This window comes from Tachypleus tridentatus, chromosome 12 (genome assembly GCF_004210375.1).
Source record: "Tachypleus tridentatus isolate NWPU-2018 chromosome 12, ASM421037v1, whole genome shotgun sequence".
NCBI lineage: Eukaryota > Metazoa > Arthropoda > Merostomata > Xiphosura > Limulidae > Tachypleus > Tachypleus tridentatus.
Window position 1 is genome coordinate 29630320 of NC_134836.1, and position 20601 is coordinate 29650920.

Genomic DNA, 20601 nt, shown 5'->3' on the forward strand with positions numbered 1-20601 from the left:
TTAACAGATTATAGTTTTTACCGGTTCAACATTCAAAAGTACAAGATTCCTAATTACAGTCCTAATATACAAATATACAGGGTATATCATTGAATGTGGCTATTTAATACCACCCTAAGATTAAAGTAATATATCCTGTTCATTTCAACTTACAATGACAATCTGAGTAGGATATTATCAGACGAAGAGAGATTTAATTGTTTGAAGTCTCTGAGGAATACTGAGGTACTGTAGTGTGATATTGCGAAAAATTACATAATTAGGTCCATTCATTAAAAATGAATGTACGAAACAGTTCAAGAAATGATGTTTATATTAAAACATGAGAAACTTCTGTTATAAAACAATATCTATATCCTTTTTCATTTGATGTCGTGATTTAAAATGCGAATGGTTCATCAGCCTACACTAGTAATGTTCGTAGAAGTGATTTTACGTTTTAAAATTACATGACTGTTTTCTTTTCATGAAACTGTATTGTAATATGTAGTAAGTTACAGACTGTTATCCCTTATACGTGCTGGAAATTGGAATGTTTAAAAATCTTTAAGTTTATATAGACCTCGCCATTAAAATTGTTTCCATATAATCTCAGTGCCTAGATCCACTTGGCAAGAGTTGCCTGTGCTCTCAACAAAAGTTCATCCTTCCTTAATAGGATTGAAGTGTGTCGGCCAACTTAGCACAAGTGGGGTAGAGATGAATGTTATGAGATGAAGTCAGCCATTTACATCAACAAAGATCGTAGGATGTCATTCCTATAAGTAATGGCACTATTATTTCATAGGACATGAAGTTTGGTGTACACATCAGTACCTATTCCTTATAGAGCCTGTTTTCAATCATCTGTACAGACATGATGTGCAACTGCAGTTGCGGACTTCTAATTCCTTCTCAAAGTATGTAACCACTCCTCATTTGCAACAGGTTAGAGTAGAAAGCCAAGAATCGCGTGCTTTTGTTATTAATGAAGATCTGGCTTGGCCAGGAGTCTAAGCAACTGTACAGTAGGTTTATGAATGGTTTCACTATATGCTAATGACACATAGCTGTGGTTTGATGGTTCCCATTTGACCAAGGGTTCTTCAAATGAGTGAAACATCCACGTGATTTCTTTAAGAGGTAGCCCCGATTCACGAACCATTGACAATACTCTAAACTCAATACTTCACTTCAAATTGAGAAATAAGACTGCTGAACCACTAAACATAAGCTTAAACTTATAGCTGTAGTTTTACAAATCTTGATTATCGTTACTTAGTTCCCATTGTAATGATCACTTCTATAATTTCACTTATTTCAATTTATGGTTTATTAATACAACATAGATCCGACTTCATGACATGACATAAGCTCGCGTTTTCTTTTCACTAGCTGCAGGTGCCTAAGATCCAACAAGACTTAAGTTGACACCTCACGTTTTTTCTCATCTACTGCAGGTGTCAGTTTAAGGGCCAACACAAATTTATTTCAGTTGAAACGTCGTATGCTTTATCTCCACTCGCTGCAGGTGTCGCTTTAAGGTCCAACACGATTTAATCCCACAAAACACGTTTTTTCTCCCTACCTGCTGCAGGTGTCATTTTAAGGTTGGCACCTCATGTTTTCTTCCCACCTGCTGCAGGTGTCCTTTAAGGTTTAACACAACATAAGTCAACACCTCGTATCTTATTCCCACATACTGCAGGTATCATTTTAAGATTCATTGGCTTTCCTATGAATATGAATTTCATGAAAGCAGATACAGAACAGGCAAAGTAGGTAACCTGTTTAGGGCTGTGGAATCAATACAAGTTTTTATATTAATTTTATTTTTAGAAGAATCGACAATCTCGAGTTTGTTTTAGATCTTTGTGTGTCTAATTACTAACATTAGGACAGTGTTCACAAACTTTTGAAAACAGTGAAATTAAACATAATCTTAACATCTACGAAATTTAAGCAACGAAACCATAAAGAAGTTATTTCCTCTTTCGCAACTATAACGAAAGACAAAAATAATTAAGTCCGAAACAATTAAGTAGTGTTAAAGACACAGATAGGGCTGCTGAAATAGATTTTTTCTTTTTTTTTAATGTGAGGCTGGGGAAAATGAGGTTACACCGTCTAAACGTCTGAGTCTTACTTCTCCCGTATGTCAAGACCATGGCACATTAGATAATGAACCATCCTATGATAATTTGTTCCCAGGTGTTTGATGTTTCTTTTGTGGCTGTATTCCGCCCTTACGGAACATTGAAGTCAGCTATATATGTGTGTGTCTAGCATCGTCAGGTGGTTAAGGCGCTCGACTCGTAATCTAAGGGTCGCAGGTTCGAATCATCTTCACATCAAATATGCTCGCCCTTTCAACCGTGGGGACGCTATGATGTGACGGTCAATCCCACTATTCATTGGTAAAAGAGTAGTCCAAGATTTGGCGGTGGGTGGTGATGACTAGCTGTCCTACCTCTAGTCTCACACTACTAAATTAAGGACGGCTAACGCAGGTATCCCTCGTGTAGCTTTGGGCGAAATTCAAAAACAAACAAATAATATATATATACGCACATATAGTTCATGACAATGCTGGTGTGCCGTAGGAGACAACATTTTCATAATCATTCGTAGGTCAGCAAAATATCAATAATCTATTCTGGATATCCACTAGCCAGGGTTTGATGGTTTGTTTGTTTGTTTTTTTACTGTAGTATTGAAAATACTATTAACTTTCAAGATTTCCAGATAGAATTTTGTGTTCTTTACTTAATAAAATATTTCACAATATATCTCTATAAACATGTATTAAACGCTGTCTGTTTTTTTTTGTTTTTTTTTCAAAACACTTTAAGCAGTTATACTGAACAAGGAAAATTATTAACCTTAATAATAAGTCAAATACATTCTAGAGGTTCATAATAAATTTTTCGTTTCATACGTTACAGGTGTGCTTTGCCGTGGTGACACAGAGCCAGGCCTGGCCAGGTGGTTAAAGCGATTGACTCGCAATGTGCGAGTCACGAGTTCGAGTCCCGGTCAAACCGAACATGCTCGCCCATTCAGCTTTGGGAGCGCTGTAATGTTACGGTCAATCCAAATAATCGTTGGTAAAAACGTATCCCAAGAGTTGGTTGTGGTTGGTGATGACTAAATATCTGCCTTCCTTCTAGCCTTTCACTGCTAAAGCAGAGTCAGTTAGTGCAAATAACCCTCGTGTAGCTTTGAGCAAACTTCTAAACAAACCAAACCGTAGAGGTGTTTTAATGTTGCGGTCAATCCAACTATTATTTGATAAAACAGTAACTCAGAAGCTGGCGATGGGTTGTGTTGACTAGCTACCTTTTTCCTCTAGTCTACAACTTCTAAATTATACGTGGTTAATGGATATTGCACTCAAGTAGCTTTGAACAAAATTCTACAAATAAACAAGGGTTCTTAATTATATATATATATACATATCAAAGTAATACTTCAGTTTTCTGGACTGAGATGTTACAACTTTGCCAGTTCTGTACAAGACATATTTTTTGTTCTTTGGTCTACAATATCAGAAGCTTGTTATATCGTTAATGTATCTCAGATATAAACGTTTACGATTATTCTTAAATATCAAGTTACATATTCAAATTATTGGATTAGAAACTATAACATGTCGTTACACTGCCTAAGAACAATCTAATTAGTACTTTTGTTTTTAGGGCTAGGTTGTTCATCGAAGAGACAAAACAAAGATATCACGTAGTTACAATGTTATGCAAAGATGTTCTACATTTAAAGAGCACATTTCAAAAACTAATTCACGAAGATTTTGTTTGTTTTTTGTTGGGTATTTTTCAAGCTGCACAAAGGAAAATCTGTGCAATGTCGTCCTAATTTTGGACTACTAGCCTGGAGAAAAGCTAAACTTGTCAACAGCCTCCAACTCCAGCTCTGTCATCCAACAGAGGAATTTGACAGTCATTCTTATAACGCATCCACAGCCTCAAAATGTGGACCACTTTTTCGTTAGCAATAGTCAGCGAACCATAAAACTGATATCAGATTCACAGTCCGTGCACGCTTATTACTAGGCTACGCCCATGACTGAAAGAAGTGAGAAACAAATGTTAGTTACTAATTTAATCAAATAGAAAAGGAACGAGGAACATTTACATTCAAAACCACATCCTATTAAACATTTCTTCGCTTTAAAATGTAGATTGTGATTTAACTTAATAACGACTAATTAAAAACATAATTCACTTGACACCACAGCAACCTGATGGCGAACGTAAGAATTAAGTGTTTTATGTAGGTTACAATATTAGTAATCAGTAACGTTGAGGGTTAAATTGAGTATTAGATCCGGTCAGAACGGATGCTGTTAGTTACTTTAGAAACAGTACTGTGTGAAATCAAAATGGCTACCGATTTGTATCCTTAAATCTGTTTTGAAAAGTTTAAACTGTTACGTCCATTTAAAGTTACAGAATCGCCCCTGAAGAATAAAGGTCCACCTTTCGAAAGCGCTCGTGTTATAAGGGTTTCTATTTCAGTTTTATCAAGACTTCTTGGACCTACATGTTTTTAACACATCATGAATAAGGTTACAAAATGTTACTGATGCTTATGACTCCATTACTTAAGAAAATGTTTTCTGTGTTTTTTTTCCTTGTAGACACCTGACTTATTGATGTTTGAAATGTATGCTGTAGTCACGCATATACGCAGAGGGGTCGACTGAACCACTTATTTTTTGATGTAAAATATTATACTTATGTAGCTTAAGCGCAGCTGCTTATGGTATTTAACGCCTCATACACATACTCTACATTATTTGATGAAGCATTAACCTTCTTTTGACTCGAAAATGTATCATCCAAGTAACATTAGTGTGCTTTGCACACTGATTGTGATTCGCACAATATATGTTGGTTATTGATCTCGCAAATTAGAACCCCTTTCAAACATTCTCAGTACCGGCCTGGTAACGTATACGCACATTGTGTACTTGCCCAACAGAAGCTTTTTAAAAATTTACTCACATATCCAGCGTCGGTAGCAATATTGCTGAACTATCACGTTTGGATGAATTTAGAATTCGTTTAAAACGTGACAAGTGTTAAAAGACTTGTGTGAACCTGATAAAACTGGATTTGGAATGTGAGCTGATTGTGTCAGGCGAATCGATAATACCAGTTCAGTATTCATTAGTGCTTTACTGAATGACTTCCAAGACTTCACAGTATAAACATTCGTTAAAAATGGCTCACAACAGGAATTCAACACGTCTCACAATCACTGAATTAACAATTTTGGACACAAATGTTTAAAATTTTGATTTTTTGTACGACAATGACAAACGTAAGAGTCAAGGTATCTGGGAAAACAAATTTTACACCGAATTCTACTGGTAAGATAAATATATATAATGTTTTATTGTGCCTAAGATCCCATTTAATGAAGTTCTACCACAAAACACTAACATGCACTAATGAAATGACGAGGTATATAACTGAACAAAGGTGTTCGGTAATCAATATGGCTGCCCGCATTTTTCCAATCCACCAATCACTGTGCTTCATAATGCACAACTAATTTAAGATGTCCGACAGCAAGTAGCCATATTGAATATGGGATAAATTTAGTCATTTGTCTGTCATGTATGACAGAAACATTGAACAGATAGCACCTTCTGATGGTTATAGATTGGAGTTTCTCTGGCCCTGTTACAATATACTGCAAGAATTATTACCCAATGACGAATACTATAAAATTATTATTATTATTCTAAAATTCCAATAAAGTTATAAAACTCTACACACAATTTCAGTTATTCAACGAATTGACTGAAATTTATTTAAATTAATTTATCCAGGTTAATGAGACATATAATACCACAGATAACGCATCTAGCTGATACACGACAACAGTAATTCGTAACAGTATCTCAAAAATATGCTTACCCAGAGACTCAGTGGTAAGTCTGCAGACTTACAAGGCTAAACGTTGAGTTCAGGTACCAATGTCAAGTATAGAACAGCTACGTTATTGTGTTAGTTTGTGCTTAACAGCAAACAACCAATTAACAAAAATTAATATTTCTAAGAACAAACATTTCATAAAGATAAAGTATTTAATAATTATACTTCAGAAACATGGAATACTTGGTAATTACAATCCACAGGTACGAATTATTTGATAATTACACTTCAGAGAGATGGAGTATTTAATCCCTACATTTCAGAAAGATGGAGTATTACACATCAGAGGGATAGAGTATTTAATAATTATACTTTAGAGGGATAGAGAATTTGATAATTACACTTCAGAAAGACGGTATTTCATAATTATATTTCAGAAATATACATTATTTAATAATTATTCCTTAGAAAAATGGAGTATTTAATAATTACACTTCAGAACGATGGAGTATATAATAATTATACTTCAGAAGGATGGAGTATTAAATCATTATACTTCAGAAGGATGAAGTATTTAATAATTAGACTTCAGAGGGATGGAGTATTTAATAATTTTTTTAAAAAGATGAAGTATTTAATAATTACACTTCAGAGTTGAAGAATATCTGATTATTATATTGAGAAAAATTCAGTATTTAATAATTACACATCAGAGAGACAAAGTATTTCATAATTATACTTCAGAAAGGTGAAATATTTAGTCATTATACTTCAGAGGGATGGATTATTTAATCATTGTACTTCAGAATGCAATATTTAATACACTTCAGAGTGATGGAGTATTTGATAATTATACTTCATAAGGATGGAGTATTTAATAATTACACTTCAGAGGGATGGAGTATTTGATAATTATACTCGAGAAGCATCAAGGAGATGGAGTATTTAGTAATTATACTTCAGGGGAATGGAGTATTTGATAATTACACTTAACAAAAATGGAGTATTTAATAATTACACTTCAAAGGGATGGGATATTTGATGATTACGCCTCAGAGAGATAGAGTATTTAATAATAACACTTCAGAGGGAGACTATAATTATTTTCAGAAGAACGATATATGAAAAAAGTGATATATCATGAAAGAATGATATCTCAAAGAGACAGAATTTCAAAATGATGATGGCTTGGAAGATGAAAGCACGGGCACAAACTTCTGTAATCTTTGTAGAAATAGGAGTTTCCGTTGAATGCCCTTTGAAACTGTCCTAATCTATTATATGTTGGGTATTAATTAGCATAACGTTATCTGTCTGAACTGTATACTGGATATTACTTGTCACAGCGTTATCTGTCCGAACTGTATACTGGATATTACTTGTCACAGCGTTACCTGTATGTACTGTACACTACATATTAATTAACTTATCGTCACGTGTCTGTACTGTATGATATACATTAACGCTTGAGACGAGTTAAAATTTATAAACCATATTTACAATCTTAACAAATACGGTTTTGTTTCAAATTAATTAAGGTCTATATCCTAGCAGTTGGGCGCATAATTGTTTTCAAATCTTTTCAAAAGGTGCTCCAGAAAATGTAACAATACATAAGGGATGTCTGGGTGATAACACATTGAGAAGTTTAGACGGTGAATTTTGAAAGGAATAATTTCTTATGATTTTATTTTTGCTCTTAATTTCAGTTTGAATTTTTTTCCTAAAGACGAAAGGAATTTAGGTATGTGCAAGTTGCGCTTACGTAGAGGGCGTGACGCCATTGTGTAGTATACTACACAAAAATATAAGGTACGACACATATACGTACATCAGCCATTGATTTTGATTTGTTGTTTCTTTTACAGTTTAGAATTAATTGGGTACGCTCTATTTTTTTTCTGAGCATAATGATAATGAAGCTACTTTTTGAGATGGTTTGTAAGCGGAAGCAATGAAGCGAAGGATGCTCAGGTAGCTTGAAAATGGTTTCTTCCACGCTAAGGGATTAATAATTTATCGTAACTCGTATGTTGTTGTCACAGCTTACAGTGCGAGGAACATTTTTGTGGTATCGCATGAATTCGAACTCCGGTTACTAATTTCGAAATTCTCACAGTTAAAATAGTTATAAACAGTAGTTGATTCTTTACATGAAGACAAAATATTGTGTAACATACCTCACGAAATTAAATAGACTCTAAACTATGAATGAAACCGATGTAGCTACATTTAATTATAACCATCAACATTTAAAAATACGAAAATAGAGATCGACAGTTATGGCTGTCGGTTTAAAGAGCAAACCAACTCAGTGGACTTTCTGCATTTGTGCACAACACGGATATCGAACCTTGAATTACAACATTATAAGATCTTAACCTTTTACCGAAAAGTTTGATAAAATCTCTTCCCAGGAGAATAGAAAAATAATTTAAATAAAGAACATCAAAAATATTTTAACTTTTGAGATCCCCCTTTTTTACCTCCTCTCTCCCTGGCAATCCTTTTGTCGCCGGCACGGCATGGCCAAGCGTGTTAAGGCGTGCGACTCGTAATCTGAGGGTCGCGGGTTCGCATCCCAGTCGCGCCAAACATGCTCGTCCTCTTAGCCGTGGGGGCGTTATAATGTGACGGTCAATCCTACTATTAGTTAGTAAAAGAGTAGCCCAAGAGTTGGTGGTGGGTGGTGGTGACTAACTGCCTTCCCTCTAGTCTTACACTGCTAAATTAGGGACGGCTAGCACAGATAGCTCTCGAGTAGCTTTGTGCGAAATTAAAAACAAACAAACAAACAAACAAAACAAACCTTTTGTCGTTTTCTTGTATTTTTAATATTGTTAGTAAATGAAGTTTGAAACTGATGCTTTTTAGGTTAAATGTATTTCTAGTTGGTTGATTCACATTATGTGTTTTATTTATTTTATATGTACCTGTACATACACGTACATACATATATCTGACTTGAATGATATGCGTGTTACAAATTAGGCCTACAATTATAATTAGCCGAGTTTTATTCTATACTGGCTTACTGCTTATTTCATAATTCACAATTTTTTAGGTGAAATGGTGTTAATATTTTTATGGTCCTCATTATTTACCATTGGGCCCCCCTGTAGCTCAGCGGTATGTCTGCGAACTTACAACGCTAAAAGTCGAGTTTCGCAGAGCACAGATAGCCCATTGTATAGCTTTATGCTTAATTCAAAACAACACAAATTTACCATTGAAACTTGGTTCAAAGTTGTGGATTTCGGATATAAAATTGTGCAGAGGGCATGAGATAAAAAAATCGTATTATAAAGTAAAAGAATGATAAAGTGAAAACAAAATTGCTGGCTTTGTTACATTCGGAAACAACGGAATTTGTCGTAAGATAAAAAATGGTAGAATCCATTAGGCCTAACTATTTCAGCCTGTGTGAAGTGAGAATTTACCTGTAGCCTGAAATTATCCTTAAGCCTAAAGTAACAAATGACTATTTTTATAACCGAAGTTTCAACCCATCAGAAAAACTACTTTTCACGAAAACAAGTCCCTTGGATAAAAACCTGTATAACAATGCAGAAATTAGCAAAACAAAAAACATAGACACATATTTGCGAAATCTAGGTGTGAAATTAATATTAACTGCTTTATGATATCTTAGAAGTTTATTTAAAGGACTGACCAAAGAGTGGAAATTATTCACAACAACCACTTTATAAAACTAATTTATTTATTATAAAAACCTGCTTATTGATTTTTTTCTTTATTAAGCAGAAAGAAAAAGCAAAACCGAAAACTGTGTAGTTACTGTAGTTACAAGAGTAGAGCGGTAAAGGTTTGCAGATGGCACTGTTGTAGTTCGTCTGGACATCTGTGTGTTAACGTTCTCATTTAAAGATAAGGGCGTGTCCTTTCATCTAAGGCTCAGACTAAGCTTCTTACGTCAGCACATCCACGCGTTGTTTTATCAACGCTTGAAGTAGCAGTTCTGCGTTTATCAAATAACTTATAGCGTGTTCAGAAAGCAGAATTAAACTATACTTAACAAGAGACTTATGTATAAGTTCGAAAATGTATAACTATAGTACAAGTAGCTAATCGAACAGCTATTCTGATGCAGAAAGAAAAAAACAGGACTTAGGAAATAAAGCGAAATCAATACTTTAGCCAAAGTTTTCTAAGTTTTGAGTGCCAATGTATTAAAAAAAAAAGGAACTGAACACAGGTATGAGCAAATATTTCACAGTCACAGAGGTAGGTGCAACAAAGAATAGGCCTAGTATTAAACAACTGGGAATTTCCCTATTACGTCTATATAATAATAAACGAAACAGCTTTTCACACGCTTTGAATATCACCTAAAAACTAGCTTGGCAAACATCACAATCTTTAGTGTTCTCAAATCTTTCATGTCCTAGTTGACCTGATGAACCTCCTACTGTGCGAAAGGTCTCATCGGCACTAAATATAGAAGATGAAATATGGTTGGCATATTAAAGCGTATTCTTATTTGCTTTCACTCATCAGCTCTTAGAATTAACACTTTTACTTAAGTATTCATAAGTATCTTGACTAATGAAGCTCAACAAGGTTTTAATACACGTGGTAGGAACAGTACAAATAACCCATTCTGTAGCTTTACCCTTAACAACAGCTAAACAAAACCTTTGCCACATATGTTTGTGTACGGGAACTTACCCATGATTTGGTGCAAAATAAATAAGAATATTAAACTGAATGAAAATATGAATCCATGATAAACTCATAGGTTCAGAAGAACTTACCAGAAATATATATTATTTTCCTTTAACAAAGTGAACAATATATATTAACTTGAAGTGTCTTCTGTGTAGAAATTTAAAATGTCAAAAATGTGTTTCGTTTTCTAATATTAAACTCATTACGCAAAAACATGCCCAAAAGCCGACACATTGTCTGCGCATTTATTAATGTAATCTCATCCCCCCAAAATCAATGTTATTTAAACTGGTAAATAGACAAAACTAAGTTTATTTGTTTGATTTCTTACAGAATAGTTGAGGGATATCTGTGCTAGCTCATCGTTAATTTAGAAGTGATAGACAAAAGGGAAGGCAAAGAGTCAACACCATCCACCAACAACTCTTGGGCTACACTTTACCAATGAAAAGTAGGACTGACCGTCACATAGTAATGTCGTCACGACTGAAAAAAGCTAGGGTGTTCAGTGACGGGATGCGAACTCGCGAACTACAGATTATACGAATCAAACGCCCTAATTATCAGGGCGCAAAACTGAAATACAGAATACAAATCGTAACTCAAACGAAACTTTCTTTCTTTTTGTTGTTTTTTTCAATAAATATACGTTTATCCCGCTTCAGGTGTTCTAGCTGATAAAATAGGCTAAATATAGGTTGTGCGCAATACGTTAAGAAACCCGATCAACAATGAAACTGATACTGTGCAGTTTTAGCTCTTTCATCTTCAATAATCTCAGATAATGAGAAAAGTTATTAATCTGCCAGTTAAAAGATGATGTTCCATAAGTAAGTAATACGTGGCAGATTCATAAGCTGGCCAATATTCTACACGAGTAAGGAATCGTTTTTGGTTGTTTCGTTTAAATTGCTGAATTGTGGTATTTGATAGTTTCAATCTGTATGGTATCTTATGCGACATGACCACATAATAGCCAAGTCATAGACCCGAAGATCAAGGCATAACCATCTCTTATTTTGAGCAACCAATCAAAGAAACAGTAAAACCTCAGCAGTGTGCACCGCCTGTACGACTAATTCTTAATTGAATACACAAATTAAGATTGACTATCGCTTTTATAACGCGCTCACAGAATAAAATGTGTAGGATTTTTAGTAACTCATTTTGGGATTGAATCTTAGACTTTCTGATCTACATAACTATTTTGTGTTTTCAATTTACTTGTTTAAACCTGCTAAGTTGGTCGATATCTTAAGTTAAATTACTATTTCACAAATTGCATTATGATGGCTCGGCATGGCCAGGTTGGTTAATGCGTTCGACTGATATGAGGGTCGCGGTTTCGAATCCCCGTCACATCAAACTGCTCGACATTTCAGCCGTGGGGGCGTTATAATGTGACGATCAATCCCACTATTCTTTGATAAAAGAGTATCCCAAAAGTTAGCGGTGGGTGGTGATGACTAGCTGCCTTCCCTCTAGACTTACACTACTAAATTAGGGACGGCTAGCTCAGATAGCCCTCGTGTAGCTTTGATAAAGATATTCAGTTCTTCAGAGACTACATTTGTCAATTGTTCTGCTTGGAGTGGTCTCCGTGACACCTGTACACACTGTTGAAATTGGAAATAATTAACAAACGACGTTAAAATAGATATACAATTGAAAACATATTTAATTGAGGCCAATCTGGAGCCAATGACAGGTTCATTATATATGTTTTCCACGGCACTATCAGTGTTCTGCATTCATTTAGTTTGTTCAAAATTTCACAAATTACTTAACAACCAAGTGGTTCAAGTTACCAACAACACAGTGCTGGATGTTGAATTACCAATGACACAGTGCTGGATGTTGAATTACCAATGACACAGTGCTGGGTGTTGAATTACAAAAAAAAATGCTAATTGTTGAATTACTAATAACGCAGTGCTCGGTTGTTGAATTATTTATAGCAAAGTGCTGGGTGTTGAATAAAAAAACTGCTAATTGTTGAATTACTGATAAAACAGTGCTTGTTGTTGAATTAGTAATAGCACAATGCTGGCTGTTGAATTACTAATAATACAGTACTGGTTGTTAAATTACTAATAACACAGTGCTGGGTGTTGAATTACAAAAAACTGCTAATTTTTGAATTACTGATAAAACAGTGATTGTTGTTGAGTTAGTAATAACACAATGCTGGCTGTTGAATTACTAATAACACAGTACTGGTTGTTGAATTACCAATAGCACAGTGTTGGATGTTGAATTACTAGTAAAACAAGTGTTGGATATTGAATTGCTAATTACAGAGAAGTGATTGTCGAATTACAAATAGCATCATGCTGATTGTTGAATTACCAATAACACAGTGCTTGTTGTTGAATTACTAATAACATAGTGCTGATTTCTGAATTAGTAATAACACATTGTTGATTGTTGAATTACTAATAACACAGTGCTGGTTGTTCAATTACCAAGAAAACAGTGCTGGTTGTTGAATTAGTAATAATAAAAAGTTGGTTGTTGATTTAGTAATAGCACAACACTGATTATTGAGTAACCAAAGATACAGTGCTGATTCTTGATTTCTCCTTCATGATGACGAGAAACTCTCTTTGTTAACCTGAAGATAACCTAAAAGGTCGATACGTTGTTCACTGCTTATCAATAAAAGTGTTAATACCTATACCAACTGTTCTGAGATACAGTGTTAATACCCATACCAGCCGTTTAAAGATGCATTTTGATTCTTAACTTGCTAATTAAACAGTGCTGCTTCCTGAATTGCTAATATCACAATGCTGATTGTCGAAATACTAATAACACAATGCTGATTGTCGAATTACTAATAACACAATGCTGATTGTTGAATTACTAATATCACAATGCTGATTGTTGAATTACTAATATCACAATGCTGATTGTTGAATTACTAATATCACAATGATGATTGTCGAATTACTAATATCACAATGCTGATTGTTGAATTACTAATAACACAATGTTGATTGTTGAATTACTAAAAACACAATGTTGATTGTTGAATTACCAATAACACAATGCTGATTGTTGAATTACCAATAATACAGTGCTGATTGTTAAATTACTAAAAATACAATGCTGACTGTTGAATTACTAATAATACAATGCTGATTGTTGAATTACCAATAACACAGTGCTGATTGTTAAATTACTAAAAATACAATGCTGATTGTTGAATACCAATATCACAATGCTGATTGTTAAATTACTAAAAATACAATGCTGACTGTTGAATTACCAATAACACAGTGCTGATTGTTAAATTACTAAAAATACAATGTTGACTGTTGATTTACCAATAATACAGTGCTGATTGTTAAATTACTAAAAATACAATGCTGACTGTTGAATTACTAATAACACAATGCTTATTGTTGAATTACCAATAACACAATGCTGATTGTTAAATTACTAAAAATACAATGCTGATTGTTGAATACCAATATCACAATGCTGATTGTTAAATTACTAAAAATACAATGCTGACTGTTGAATTACCAATAACACAGTGCTGATTGTTAAATTACTAAAAATACAATGTTGACTGTTGAATTACCAATAGCACAATGCTGATTGTTCAATTACTAATAACACAATATTGACTGTCGAATTACCAATAACACAATGCTGATTGTTGAATTACTAAAAATACAATGTTGACTGTTGAATTACCAATAGCACAATGCTGATTGTTCAATTACTAATAACACAATATTGACTGTCGAATTACCAATAACACAATGCTGATTGTTGAATTACTAAAAATACAATGTTGACTGTTGAATTACCAATAGCACAATGCTGATTGTTCAATTACTAATAACACAATATTGACTGTCGAATTACCAATAACACAATGCTGATTGTTGAATTACAATGCTGAATGAGTGATGTCGAGAAAACCCACTTGTAGAGAAAAAAATATATGTGAAAACGGCTGGTTTGGGTTGAGAATTTTTTCTCAACCCAAACCAGCCGTTTTTACTTATATATAATGTTGAACGATTGGTCTCATTAGGCGATAGCTCATTTTGTGCATACACTTACGATTTGTGATTCGAAGTAGGAATAATATTTTAGTGGAAATGGGGTTTGAAATACAACAGGAACTAATCGACTCATGACTTCAGCCAAGTATAAATGGGCTATACTCACACTCAGATCTGTGAATCAACTTAAATTATGCGTTATATTTAGAGCTACTTTGAAGTTTAGTAATTTTTTGGCGAGGTGATGTTTTATAGATTGTGAAAATAATACTAATAATTATTTTGACTGTTTAATCCTCATTCTTAAACAACAATAAACTGGTAATATAGAATTTAGTTTTTTCTCACATATTTACGTGGAAAACTAAAATGAACATGAATTTAAAAAAAAATATTCTAATCTCTTAAGTCTTATGGTTGCAAATATTGGTTTTCTAGTAGCATTCAGCTAAAACAAATTTTTCTCTCATGTTCTTTTGAATAATCTTTAACAATACGACGAAGGTAACTTAATAGTTGTGTTACTGAGAAGGAAGTGCAATGAAACTTTATCTTTGATTCTGAAAATCGTTTAAAACTCGATCTTCAGTTGCAAATGTAGACGCTCTATCACCTGTACTAAGAAGCTGTGTAAATAGGTTTCAGCCAGCTGCAGGTGCACTGTATAGAATACACGTGTCAACTCTAACCCGTACATATAGGTGTTGTTTATGATGTCGCTAAACTTCAGGTTTGGAAAGAACAATAAACGCATTTCCCAAAGTTTGCACTGGTGTGATTTGTTGTTCGTCACATGCCGAAACTAAAGCTTCAACTACCTACTGAGGGATTGAAAAGTCGACTTCAAAACTGATTCTTAATTTTTCATCACCCCTAGTGAGTGAATCAAAACCAATAATTCAAGTATTTTCTGCACCTAGATAAGCCTGGTTCATTTAGAGTTGTAAATCTACGGATTTACAACTCTAAAATCAGTGGTTTGATTCCTTTCAGTGGAAACGGCACACGACCCGATATGGCTTTGCTATAAAACAAAAATACACACATTGAGTGGCATTTATATCTAATTCTTATCATGTTACGTATTTGTTAGTCTTATAAAAGATACAACAGTGATTCAACAGTACGTTCTACGGACTTTACGCTAATATTCTGGTCGCGATACCTGTTATGAGTACAGGTCAGATAGCTCGTTGTGTGACTTTGAGTTTAATTACAAAAAAATCAGACAAACTATATGATGAGTTTTACTTTTCTTTTCCTTTATAATCTAAAAACCGTATAAAATATGAATGTGTTTATTTGATTTACTTCGGTCTTCCATGGTAAATAACTACATTATCTTATGGTAAACGCAACACTTATACGACGTAATATCTTACTTCCTCAGATAGCTGTAATAAGGGATGATTATCATCGTATCTTATCCAACCAGCTGCTGTTCGAAAACAATTTATATTTAGAGAAGACAGCTAAGTTAAGCCTCGTTTGTGTACTTTTAGAAATAGATAATTTCTTTGCTTGTTTGCCCTAGTTACCAGTGTAGATACATATGGATTTCATCGATTTTATAAACACGTCTTTCTGAACTACTTTTGTACAAAGTTGTCTGTGGGTTCGTGACTGTATTGGCTACAGGGTCCCTAAAATTATTACATATGAATTGCACAAGAAAACAAGAATTTAGTTCTTTAGAACGTTCTACGTAGTCTGAAATTTGACAAATGTCGGAATAATTTTCATCAACTTATAAATGTTTGAAACAGACGAAAAGAAAGCCATACACAAACACAAGACGTGTTATGTAACAAGCAATTTACAGGGCGAAACGTTTACAAACATTAATATCGATTTTGGTTCATACCTCTACCACTCAACATCTGTCGCTTTTACTTCACGTCACTTTGCTCATGAGTCACTTTCATTTGTGTGCATGCTAGAATATTCTCACGACAATATTCAGCTACGCAAAGTCAAAAATAAAGTACAAAACAGTAAATGTATGAAATTGTTTCAGTCATACGTGTCATTTGATGTCTTACACGATTTCAAATTATTTATGTAGCTAAATATTCCGAAAAGCTTTCCGAATTGCCGAGTGGTGCCTAACGTGGTTACCTGCCACCTATCATTATTTTTTTGTTTACCGAAAGCCACTATAAATCCTGTTTGAACGTCACACAAAGCTTAAAACCCTACAAAATGAAAAGTAGGCTTACCTGTTTTACTCAACTAAACATAGTCACGTCATTAGAAAAGATAACAACGTTAGTCCTTGCAAGCGCACAAAAGCACGCGAGTAACAGCAGCGGATAATATGAAAGACGCAGGCCTTTGTTCCTTCGCTAACTACAAGTTATGCCAACCAACCTACCACCAGGGGAAGACTGCCACATCTTTCGTGAAACGCTCGCGCAGCTTACCTCCTCCGTAATGAATTTTATTGATCAGCGAGGCCTGTGTTACTGACACTACATATGTCAATGTTACACAAGATAATCCATTAATGTTCACAGGAAGGTTACGTACATAGCTAAAACAATGGAGGGTGAAAGAATGGATATATGTATAATATTTCAGAATACTGGAAATTTGATCTTATATTAAAATATATCACATACGGTTACTTCTACAATGTAACTCTTGCCTAGTTTAAAGCATATGAAGAATGTGACAAGTCTCAGCTAATGTCTGGCAATTAGTAAAACTTACTGATGCAATTAATTTCTAAACTTTCTTTGACTTTTGGTTCCATTCGTATTTAATGTTAGATTAATTTCATAAAACCGACGTACAAATAGTTGTTCAGGAACTTGAAAATGCATTAGGACTTACACACAGAAAATTCCATCTCGAAACTTAGACCTAAATATCTAACTTCATGATTTTTTTTCATTCATATATTCCAGCACCAATACAACAAAATAAAGTTTCTATGAACATGACGTCGTAAGACACTTCTAAAAGATTTTCAGCGAGTTTCGCCTAGTTAACATGAAACACTTTCCTTCAGTTTGAGTTGAATCTTGAGATGATTAACCTAGTACACGTGTATTTGCTTGTGTCACACCTGACAAATACATTTCACATTTAATTAATCGCTTTTGACTGTTTAACTTTTCTCTCTCTCTTGATTCTATTTATTTTTGGTCAACGTTTGTTTATTTTTGTCGAATTCCGCATAAAGCTACTCGAGTGCTATCTGTGCTAGCCGTCCATAATTTTAAAACAATATGCTACAAAGAATGTAGCGAGTTAACACCACACGCCGCCAACTCTTTACCAAAGAACAGTGAAATCGACCGACGCATAATAGCGTCCCTACGATTGAAAGGGCGAGTATATTCGGTGATGGGAATCAAACCCGCGACCAGTGTATTACCAGTCTCCCTCCTTTCATCATTAAACTTTACAAAGCTGTTCATCGGTAAAAATGCTCCTTTTGGAAATTCTCACAGAGTTATACAAACGTTATTTGAACTGATAAATTAGAGCACCAACTACAACACTTGGACTGCTCTAGTCCAACAGAGGTATTTGACCATCACATATAACGCACCCATGACCTCAAAGTGCAAAATGAAAACCAGAAACCCTTGGATTCTCAATTCGAACACAATAGCTATAGGATTATGCTCGTCACATGCTAAATATGGAAGACAAAATGAATATATTAACATGACGATAAAGCAGTAAATAACAGGGCACGATTATATATATACAAAATACGTGAAGTATAAATAGATAAAGGACGGTAAGCTGTCATAGAAAAGGAAAAAAAACGCGAGAAAATAGAGTAGGGAAAAAGATACACTAGAAATGAAAATAAATGACATTTTACACTGTAAAGGTTGTAGTGATAAAGGAAAAATAAATAGCGTATGTGTGTGTGTTTTCTTATACCAAAGCCACATCAGGCTATCTGCTGAATTTACCGAGGGGAAAAAGCAAACAGTAGAAATAAAAAATAGGTTTATTTATTTTAGTTTCTTATAGTAAAGCCACATCGGGCTATCTGCTGAGCCCACCGAGGGGAATCGAACCCCTGATTTTAGCGTTGTAAATCCGGAGACTTACCGCTGTACTAGCAGGGGTTGGAAAAATAGGAATGATAAGATAAAAATATTTCACTAGACAAACAGCAGAAACTGTTGGAAATGTAAAAAAACAAACAGAACAAGATAGGTCACAAAAACGTTATAGAAAACACAAGGAAGCTATAGAAAGTGATATAGAAAACACAAGGAAGCTATAGAAAGTGATATAATGAAATGCTAAAGAAACGTTATATTACACAAAATGAAACAGAGGAAAGTGACAAAAGAGCATAATTTGCAGATTTCTATGAACGTGTTTGGTATACCTGTATTTCAAGTAAATTTTCTATTATTTATTATCACAAAAATCCTTGTTCGTTAAGTTGTTTGAAGCTTCTTGACTCACTTGAAATTATGCGGGGTTTAAAGTAATATATTTATCAACATACGTACTGAATTATGTACTGGATAATTGTGTAATAATAGTGCTGCACTTAGAAAACTGTCACAAGAATTTAACTTCTTTGTGTGCTAGGCTAACATTTATTTTTAACAAGAAATACTTTCATCAAAAAGACAAGTGAAACTGAGCCATGAATGAGCCGTCCTTTTACTGGAACGTTTCCAATATCAGAGACTTACTTTTCACAGTTAATGTATTTTTGCGGGATTTTTTGTAAGTAACGTATATAATGTTTAGGTTATGGATACAATACTAATTAGACCTTATAGCATTTTTTTTCGCTGATTCAAATAGGTTTGTCTTTCAACAAGTATGTTTAAGACATATTGCTACACAGTCTTTTTTACTTCCAGTCCTAAGTTCTTATCATTTCTCATATTAAGTAACCAATTACGTTAGACAAGAAGAGTTTGACTTTCATAGCACCTTAACCTTTGTGACGTCACATCTTATTAATTTCAAACTAGTGTCCTTCAGTACGTAGAGTAATCTTAGATGAGCCTTTTGGTGTTCATATATGTTGTGGCTTCCTCGGATGAGATGGCACCTGCAAATGAAGCTATCTTTGTGAGCAATCTTCCAGTGATCTTGGGCATGGCAGAGTTTATAATATCATTATGCAGTCAGGCTATGTGATGTTGAATAAACAAATTAGAAATCGTTTAATTGTTTCGAATTAATTCTTCTGGTCGTATCTTTTCTATATCGAACATAAAACTACAGTGTATGCTAGTTGTGAGTGTGGCTACTAACAATAGTATAACGCCATAGTAACAAAAACTGGTTTTCTAAGACTTTTTAAGTCCTTTTATTTTGCAAAATAACATCTAATTGGGGAAGGTTACTTGTGGAATAAATTACATATTATAATAAAGCAGATATGTTCTTCACGAAACGTACAGAAATCCAGACGTTAGTGTCGTAAGCTTACAGATTTACTGCTGAACCACTGAAAGAAAACAGCAGCAGATAAAAGAAAAAAAAAAAGAAATAAAATATTTTATACATGTATATATTCTTCAGTATTTTCGATAATGTATTATGACTTGTTGAATTAACTTGGATCAACTTAATGGTTGTGTTAGGACATATCATGCTATTTCATTTTATTTATACTCGATGTAAAGCTAGAACTCGAACTTTGTATTATACATTCTATATTGTATTCAATAGATTTCAACTGGACGTCCAGATACAACATATTCGTGTCTTTTCTCGTATACTGTTCTCTGTCTTCAGTGAGGTTACTTACCCATAAATAATTAATCTGGGAGGATCAGGTGCCGTATAGACCTCTCTCCATCTGTTGTTCTGATCTGTTTAAGTCGGTACATGTTAAATTTAGAGCACTGTTAAATGTTAAACATCACATAAATGAGGGTCCTAATAAAGTCAATAACATAATTACATTAATCCTATCAGGATCGTGTCCATTTGAGTTCAATGGTGAGCATTTGCACTGGCGTTCACATTGCTTTATTTGAAATGGAGAGATTCGTGATGACGAG

General features: G+C 34.1%; 1 protein-coding gene across 16 annotated transcripts in view; it reads right to left on the minus strand.

Moving 5' to 3' along the window:
• Window positions 1-17010, minus strand: part of LOC143235445 (uncharacterized) — a 167400-nt gene extending 150390 nt beyond the window's left edge. For all 16 annotated transcript variants that reach the window (XM_076473636.1, XM_076473634.1, XM_076473630.1 and 13 more), the window contains exon 1: window positions 16813-17010. The gene's annotated coding sequence lies outside the window, so the exon portion shown is untranslated. The remainder of the gene's footprint in view (window positions 1-16812) is intronic.
• Window positions 17011-20601: the final 3591 nt, after the last annotated feature.